The sequence below is a fragment of the Rhopalosiphum padi genome, chromosome 2 (assembly GCF_020882245.1).
Source record: "Rhopalosiphum padi isolate XX-2018 chromosome 2, ASM2088224v1, whole genome shotgun sequence".
NCBI lineage: Eukaryota > Metazoa > Arthropoda > Insecta > Hemiptera > Aphididae > Rhopalosiphum > Rhopalosiphum padi.
In genome coordinates, this window is record NC_083598.1 from 42,815,684 (window position 1) to 42,825,015 (window position 9,332).

A 9,332-nucleotide genomic window follows, 5' to 3' on the forward strand; every position below is an offset into this window, starting at 1 on the left:
CTACTACTTGATTTGTGGTACCTATATTTACGTCTTAACGAGTAATAAATGTGTTCAGAAGGTAAGTACACGTAACTAATTTACTATAATTTATCTTTTTATGTTTTATTGTATGAAAAAACGTTTATCAAAATTAAGTGGAGATGTATATATATATTAATATGTTTTTAACATATTTTATTTCAAATCTAAATCCAAACCATCTTACGTATTTACTTAGATAACGAAATTTTAAACAACAATGTTATTGTGAAACCTCTTGCCCAATATTACACGTAGGTGTACTATTTATAGTCTGCGGAAAAACTAAAAACAACGGCACTGGCACAGCGAATTATGTGCGTAACAAATCGACAAGAACGTGTCCAATAGTCACTCTGACGGGAGTAGGAGTACATAATAACATCATATTATACGGACTGTAAAGGAGTTCAACGGTGTCGGATCTCAGTAGTGCTGACGAAGCATGGCATACGGTATAGCTATATATTGTTGTAGAGAAAAATAAAAACAATAATAAAACAATTTATAAGGAACAACCTTATTTATATTATATATTATACAGGTCGACGAATGACTATGAGATGAGATGCTTTAATAATATTGTATAATGCTGTGGTTTCGATATTAAATTGTTTGTGATACAACACGTGTTTGATCCTCGTATCATAAATTAAATTTTATTATGCATTTTGTTCGTCATAATTTAAATAGTTTATTCGTATGTAATATAAGAGAAGCACGCCTTATGATTTAAGTTTTAATGTATAACTACGGTTATACGAATTTGTGTTGAAACATTAAAATATAAATTATTAAAAATGTTGTTCTTTTTTTTATAAAACTCTTTATACCAAACGAAAGAAATGTATAGGTCCCTTAAATTTTTTTGTTATAAAGAGTTACACTATATAATAATATATTATTATTATGATATTATACAGATGCGTGTATGTATTACGGCGACTTGTATAGGCAATTTTGATACTTCTTACAGCATACAAAACCGGTAGATTAAAAAATACGTATGAATTAGTATTTACTACGAACTAAGGCCCGTGATAAAACCAATATTTCATCATAAACTTCAAAGCAAAGGAGATGAGTTAAAGCTAAAAATCGTATGTATTGCCTTTGATTGGGGAAACAAAAAAAAAGTTTCCAATATGTTATTAATGTATGTGTAAATGTATGTGTATTTGAATAGTAAATAAATTATGCATACAAATTTCAAAACAACAAAATATAAATAATAGTATTGTTACTATATATTATATATAATTTTGTTATATGTTATAACTTATAATTAAATATTTTACTGAAGTACAATGCTTCTTATGTCAATAAATTCTTCCGGCAAGATATTAATACCATTTGATAATATTCGTCGTTATTTGATCAGACACACATTTACACATTTATTACGATAACGTACATAATAATCGGTAAATTTTTAACATCAGAAACTGTTATAAATTCGGATTTATTCAATCTGTATTATACGCAAAAATGAAAATAAAGATGCATAAATACAATTTGTTCAATTTGGGTCTGAATCCATTTTACATATTATTATTATAGAGGTGTAAGTTATTGAAATCATAGCTTTTGTTTATGTTTAACAACATTAGTGAAAAAAATCATAATGATTGCATTCAATAGGTAAACCATTAACAGCTAAAGCGCAATGAAAGGTTATCCACCTGTGCAAGTTGAAGACGAGTCGTCTAAATCAATGGTCTTCAACCAGTAGGACGTGATCCGTTTTTGGGTCGCATAAGTATTAAAATTGGGTCACGATAAGTCTTATTTTTAAAATAAAAATTAAATTTAATAGATTAAAAAAATGTCAAATAAATGAAAATACAGTTATATAATTTATAATCTATAATATAATATTATAATAATATAAAGATATCAAACCACATAATAAGTTAGTACCAAAACAAAGCATTAATCAGATTTAGCTTTTTTTTTGGTTTTTCTACATAGCTAACGTGAATTGCGAAAAACGTAGGCCTAAAAAAATGGGTCGCGAGTGCAAAAAGGTTGAAAACCACTAGTCTAAATCACGTATATTATGTGTAAACGTGCAACAGGTATTTCCTCCTTATATATCAAATACCTATCTACTGCACCTTTACATAATATTATTACATGTATATTTACTTAGGTAGTTGAATAATTTTATTTTCCAGCTATAGTTTATTTATCAGAAAACAACTTCAGTATTATATTGTCGTGGATTCAGTCAGTTTCTGCTACATTATCGTTTATTAATAAATATTATGACTTAAATCACACACTACCCTACACCTTAATTTGGTAATGACTATCAAGGAATTCTTTACTCGTGTACAAAATTAAATTTAGATTTTATTATTAAATTATTTATAGTATCGGGCATTTATTAATTAATTATTATTAGGTATTTAGATGCCTAGAAATATCATCGAGCTCTACAGTTCTTATTGCTCCTCATAAATTTCCTTTTCGTCAAACTGTTTACCATAAAATATAAATTCTACTTTAAAGCTTTTTAGATTTTTGACATTGTAAATATTTTTCATTGAAAATTTGATTATTTAAAACGCAAATGTTTAGTTACAACAGTTCTAGACGGTTCAACTGGGTGGCGTCTGTGGTCATGTTTCCATCATGCAAACATTTGTCGTAAAGCATAATGACGATGCAATAGTTCGAAAATCGACAATAATTACGAAAAGGCCGAACGATACGAAAACGATTAAATAATAATAACCTCATCCAAACCCTCTATCATAAATCGTATTCAAACTTTCTAGTCGAAGTGCTTTCGCCTAATCACTAAGCATCTATACTATGTCCCCAACACACACTTCATCCTTCTCTGTTCATTTTGTATCTCCAAAGTCACCAACACTTAATAAAAGATTCAATGCTCGATTCTATATAGCCATCGCAATCCGCTCGTAAAGGAACTATAGCTACCCCCCTCATCCTTGGTGACCCTGAGAGGCGTCTAAAACATATAAGTGGTGTCGGGACCTATTAACTAACCGAAAAAGTGAAAACCAACACGCCCACACAGAAGTGCCTTCGTCGGAAGGTCTCTTTCATTCGATTCATTCGAGTATATACTAAAGACACTAAACACCTACAATACTCTTACACTTATTGTAAAAATAGTTTTAATAGATTGTTAATAGAAAGCGCTACACACTAATAATAAAAAATTATACAATTAGCAGTCCTGGTCAAGAGGTTTTGGCACGCTATTGCTTCATTGAGTTTTTGAATATCGACGCTTAACCAACGATTTAACGTCTAGAGTACACGATTTTCAAGAAAAATATAAACGCTGCGATGAAATATTAAAAAAATATAATAAAACATTTTCTGGTCACGAGTAGTTTTTTTTCCCCTCTCTTTCGCTCTTATACGTTATACAGTCATCATCAATCACCGTAATTTAAGTAGGTACTTTCCGTCGACGGAGGTCGATCAGAGACATAAAAATAACCTCTTTCGCGATAGAAAACGTGTTTGAAATATTGATTTCGTTATTTTTATCTGTGTTCCGACAGCGATCGCGTCGGGTACCTAAATATTTGAACTGAACATAAAACCGTATAATATTATATTATGCTTACGTATTGCGTAGTTATAAATTATAATGCACCATAAAGTCAATAATCACAAAGGTGAATGATTTATTTACATTCGACGGGAAAATAGAATTGCATCGGTTTCATTGTGTTGTGCACGCCAATCTGCTGTATAATATTTGTATGGCTGTGTGTGTGTTTGGTGTGGTCGAAAATATTTCTAATTTCGTTTATTTTACGATACGATTTAGTGTTTGCTCGTGTACGTATTATAATCGCGTATTCCGATAAGTTCGTTGCACCAAAGTTCCTACCCATATAAAATGTATGTATGTATGTATGACCGTAGACGCAAAATATCAATACATCGCAGAAACTCTGTCGAATCACGACCGTGTGCAGGCCTAGTCTTTCACTAAGCCTTTACATCGTAATAACATCAAAAGGCGTACACGGTACACGACTATTTATAATACAGTGGATTCCGCCTAATGTGGGCACCGGTTAATATGGGCAAAATGGGCAAAATGGTCTGGTCTCAATACCAAATAATTAATACAACTAATTTCGGTTTTTATGGGCAACCGCTTAATGTGGACACGTCGGGACCAGTCGGGCCCACATTAAGCGGAATCCACTATATTTAATACACCCTGATCACGATGACCTTTCAACAAATTGTATTATGTGAAGTTTAAATAATATACAGGGTGTAACAGATAGACTTGACAAAAAAAAAAAAACTATGTTACTTAAACGTGTGACAAAATTTTTTAATATTATGTGATGAGTTAATAATTTAAGAAATATTTGTTAGTAAATTCTCAAAAATCATAGTTTTAAAAAAGTTATTAGTAGGGGCTGGAATTATATTCTTTTAAAATAGCCAAAATAAGATGCTAATATTCTTTTAAAAAGTTGAAAATATTCTTCCAATATTCTTTAAAAATAATAATAAAATATGCAAAAAATATGCTTTTTTATTAATATATTCGCTTGAAATAAAACTATATGCATTAATATGCAAAATAATACATAACAAATTTTCGTTCAGCAGAATACATTTTGTGATGTTAGCTTTAATATTAGAGTAAATTTACCTATTATCAAACTTAAAGGTAATAATATTATCTAGGCCCTAGGGCATCCCATAAGCTTTTATTGATATCTTAATTTTTAAGTGAGTAATAGTTATGTAAAATATTAAAACTTGTGAGTTATGAACATTTTAAAGTTGTAATATTTTACATAGCTGTAACTCACTTTAAAATGATAATATCAATAAAATCATATGTAATTTTCTAGATAATATTCTTACCTTTAAATTTGATTGAAATTTACTCTAATATTAAAGCTAACATCACAAATTGTATTCTACTGAACGAAAATGTGTTATGATGTACGTTAGTAAGACAGAGACAACACATGCGGTATGGCGTCCTCTTAACTTATTACGTTCCAAATTTATTTAATCAAAAAATATTGAAATTTTAAAAAAAATCTAAAAAATAAAATACTTGACTTAGATAAATCTTTTTACCGTCAAAATTTTTCTTATAATCAGATTCACAAATCGACTATTTTAAATTTTTTTGAAAAAATTTAAATTTGATTTAAATTTTTTTGTTTTCGGTACTAAAAAATAAACATAAAAAATAAAAAATTATACATTTAACGGTTTCTTTATGATAAATAAATAAAAAAAATTGAAAAATATTAATTAGAACAAAAGTTATTCCAAAAGTCAGTCCTATCTGCTACACCTTGTATAGACGATATAAGCGGACGTCATACAATATTTATATGGCCAACCTGAGCACTCTTCTTGTTGTTTTCGTAGGTAAACGTTGTTTTTGCTGTAAATGCGGTGGCAGATCATCATGCGCAATATGAGAGACACTTTTAACAGTGGTTGATATTATAATAATATTTTGGACAGGTTTTGTCGGGCCCGCGAACCCAATTAATATTTCTATTTTGATAAACAGCATTTTATAGAATCCTTGGTTTTGATTCGTGATTTATAATTAATCGCGATTTCGATTATCGTGTTGTTTTAGCAACAATCCCGGTGCAGTTTGTTATTCTAATCGTGATAATATCGCGTATCTAGAAATCCGCGAGCCAGTAACAATTATTTTAATACCACCACAATGTGCAATGAATGATGATAACATTAATATGCAATGATCACTATATTATTGTTTGCACTTGTACATAACACAAGTGCACAACTTGCAATTTATTGCGTTTACCTTTGACCGCGGACGAATGATAAAAATATGAATCTATATTGTACCAACACTGTAATGTCGACATCGCCACGCCGCAACCATCGTATATTAGTTGCCCGATGGCGGGCCTTAGATTTTATAATACACATCACTTTTTTGTTTTAACATAATATTTTACATAATTATTGCCAAAAATTGCAGTGTATTTCAAAAATGAGCGTCCGAAGTTTATTCTAAGTTTAAGTGTAATGATAGCGCGTGTATTTACTTCGTTTTTTCTTATGACTGTGATTTTTCCTTTTCCAATGTAAGTACCTATACTTACTCGAAATTTACATCGATCGATTTATTCATACGTAAAGGCACTTACTTTATCCGCTGCTTTATAACCGACAATTGATTTGTTCGTCCTATTCGCGCTCAAGTCTACGGTGCGAGAGCCTCTACAATAGCATCGATATATTTTTATATGTTTGCCCGGCCCTAAATCATAACTGAGGATGTACCTACATCATATAATATTCATAATATACGATCCGATCCGCCGGGACTCGATGCAGATAGCCAACATATCGAAAACGTCAAAATGTTGTAAAACTAATTGAAAATCGCCCTGAAATATAATATAATTATCCTTTTTCTGTTTCGCTTTTCCGCGCTGCGTTGACGAATCGTTTTCGGGCAGCACGGCCATATCATCATATGTACAAATTTCGTATAATAATATAATAGCGTCAATATCAAATGGATTTGTTTTTGAACGGCGAGTTTAAATATTAAATGACTTCGGTAATGAATTATAATTCTCGAAACGTCATTTATTATATTATAATGTCGCAGCCGAATCCGATACGGTTTTGTCACCGGCTGGGCGTGTATTTTTAAAAGTTAATACGTTATTAATATACCTGATATAATATCAAACGTCGCAATTCATCGAGATAAATGTAAACGATGTGTTGGTAAAATAGTAATGATATTATATATATTGTTTTGATTGATTTTATGTTTTTCATTCGATTAAAATCATTTCGCGCGGTCGCACCTGTCGTCAAAAAAAAAATACAAAATATCCGTGTTTTCGCGTTATTCCGTGACGCGCGATACAGGTAATCGGTAGATATCTTTAAATGGATTTGACATTGCCAACACGATGACACAACAGTCAACTACAATGATTTTCAATAAAAATATGTCAATATTCAATAATGCACGCGGTATTACTATACGGTGGCGTTCATATCTTCTATACATTTTATTTTGAAAACAGTTACGTTTTTAATTTTTTTTTTCGACCGATATAAGACTTAAAAGAAACCGCCATTTTTTCTTAGCTACACTAGCAAATTTTAAACGGAAATAGTTTGTTTTTTCGACGTTCTCGTTTATCTCGCTCGATATTATAATCACAAGGTTACGCTGTCGAACAAATCTACCTCGTAAATCGTATAATGTATAAATTAATGTTATATTTAACATCAATTATTTCATAAATTCACTTAAACGGCTCATACATTTATAGGAATAATAACGATATTTTTCCAACAAAAACATCGTATTGATTCGGTTTCGAATCACAGTAAAATTAATACATTCAATTTTTCTGAAATGATATTAATGGTATTACAATATTTTATTAATTATTTTTCTAGAAATTGAAGCTTAAATAAAATGGCAATTTTCAAAGCTTTCGGAAATGGTTCTACTTGAAGTATAATATTAATACCCCAGTAAACCCAGCTTTCATGTTGTACATTTCTAAAATGAATATAACACATGTAGGTATGTGTATAAATATAATAATATATTCTACGTGGGTATTTTAAAATACTTTCTTTTAAAACATTTTTCATTGATACAGAAATATTAAAAGCATTTAAAATTTTAAAATAACATCTATACATTAATATTAATAAAGGTCAATGTTCAACAGATATATCATATAATTATATTACTATTATTTATCGAACAAGCGTAGTGGTATAATTAAATAAATGACGATTTTTAGTCACACACCGTTCACATATCGACACGCAGTATATTATGTTCCAGCAATAAAATTCATCCAAACGAATAGGTATGTATTAATTATAGGCTTTTTTGTACGCTTATTTTTTTTATTTTTTTTTGTCTCATTATTATACCTATTAATAATTATACGTGTGTTATTATAATTTCGTAACTATTCAACCATTATAGGTTCCACAGATAGAAGACGTGTGTATGAGCGTGTTTAAGGGGTATTTGGGATTGTAAGTGTGTGAATAATCATTAAAAACACCTGCAAGACGTTTCTTGTCGGTTCATTTGATAAATAACTAGCCGTGTAAATTATTAGAAGTAAAAAAAAGAAAGGTAAAAATTCAGGGATCTAGAACGTCTTTGAAGAACTTCAAAATTAATTAAGGATAAAAGGTACAGAGTCAACTTTGTGGTTTTACGTCATCACAACACATTCGGGTATACCTACCTAACTCCTTTATTCCCAAAGTAACTCCTACGATCGACCAGCGAGTTTAATTCGAGGAGATTGGCAATAAGGCCCGTAAACCTGTAATAATATATCTAATACCTACCCACATGACGCGTGTTCGTTTCGTATACGAATTTTTGTCGATTGTTATATATATTTATATTAACTGAGAGAACGTACGCTTATAGGTTGGTTCTCATCGATTGCTAAGTTGGTTCGGCAGGTAGTCTAATGGTTACAATGGATGAACTTTCGTTTTAATTATGAAACTTTGTTAGAATTAACTTTTTCAACTTCAGTTGAATAATTAATGTACATTAAACCGACAACAGTTTCACAGTAAGTTCGTTTTATTTGTTATACGTATTTTATTGTATAGAAATTAACAAATAACAGCAATATACCTAGATAATACAAATATTATACATTCATACATGTGAATATAATGATTACAAATTATAAAAATATAAAATATATTATGATGTGTAATATCATAACACAAATTAATACATTATGTCTTACTCTTTTATAAATCCAAATTAAATCAGTCGTATAATTAATATAATCGTGTATCGTCCGTTGTTGCGAGTTTCGTCCATCTGAATATTATCACCGACCACCGTAAAAACTTACGATAATCTGTCATCAGCACGTTCGTCCAAGTGGGCATTGGACATCGATTTAAATACAGTCGTTCAAGTTCATTTTTTTTTTCAGAGGAGTAACGAATGCGGCTGCGGATCAAAGGACAAATGAAGTGCAAATCGATAATATGTCAATTTATCCTTGTCCTGCTGCAAGAAGTGCAGGCGGCTCGCGCGAATGGTTTTTTGAAATCGTGCAATGTGTCGGTATGTCCATAAAGATGGAATCGGCATGTTATTGTTTGTGGACAAAATTTAGCAAAATTTAGAGGCACTAGCAAAATCCAGAAATGTCCTAAAATAATATAGCAAATCAACTTAATAATTGAACATATTTTTTTTTTTTAATCGAGCAATATTCCAGTGTTGACGAATTTGAAACCACCCCAGTAGA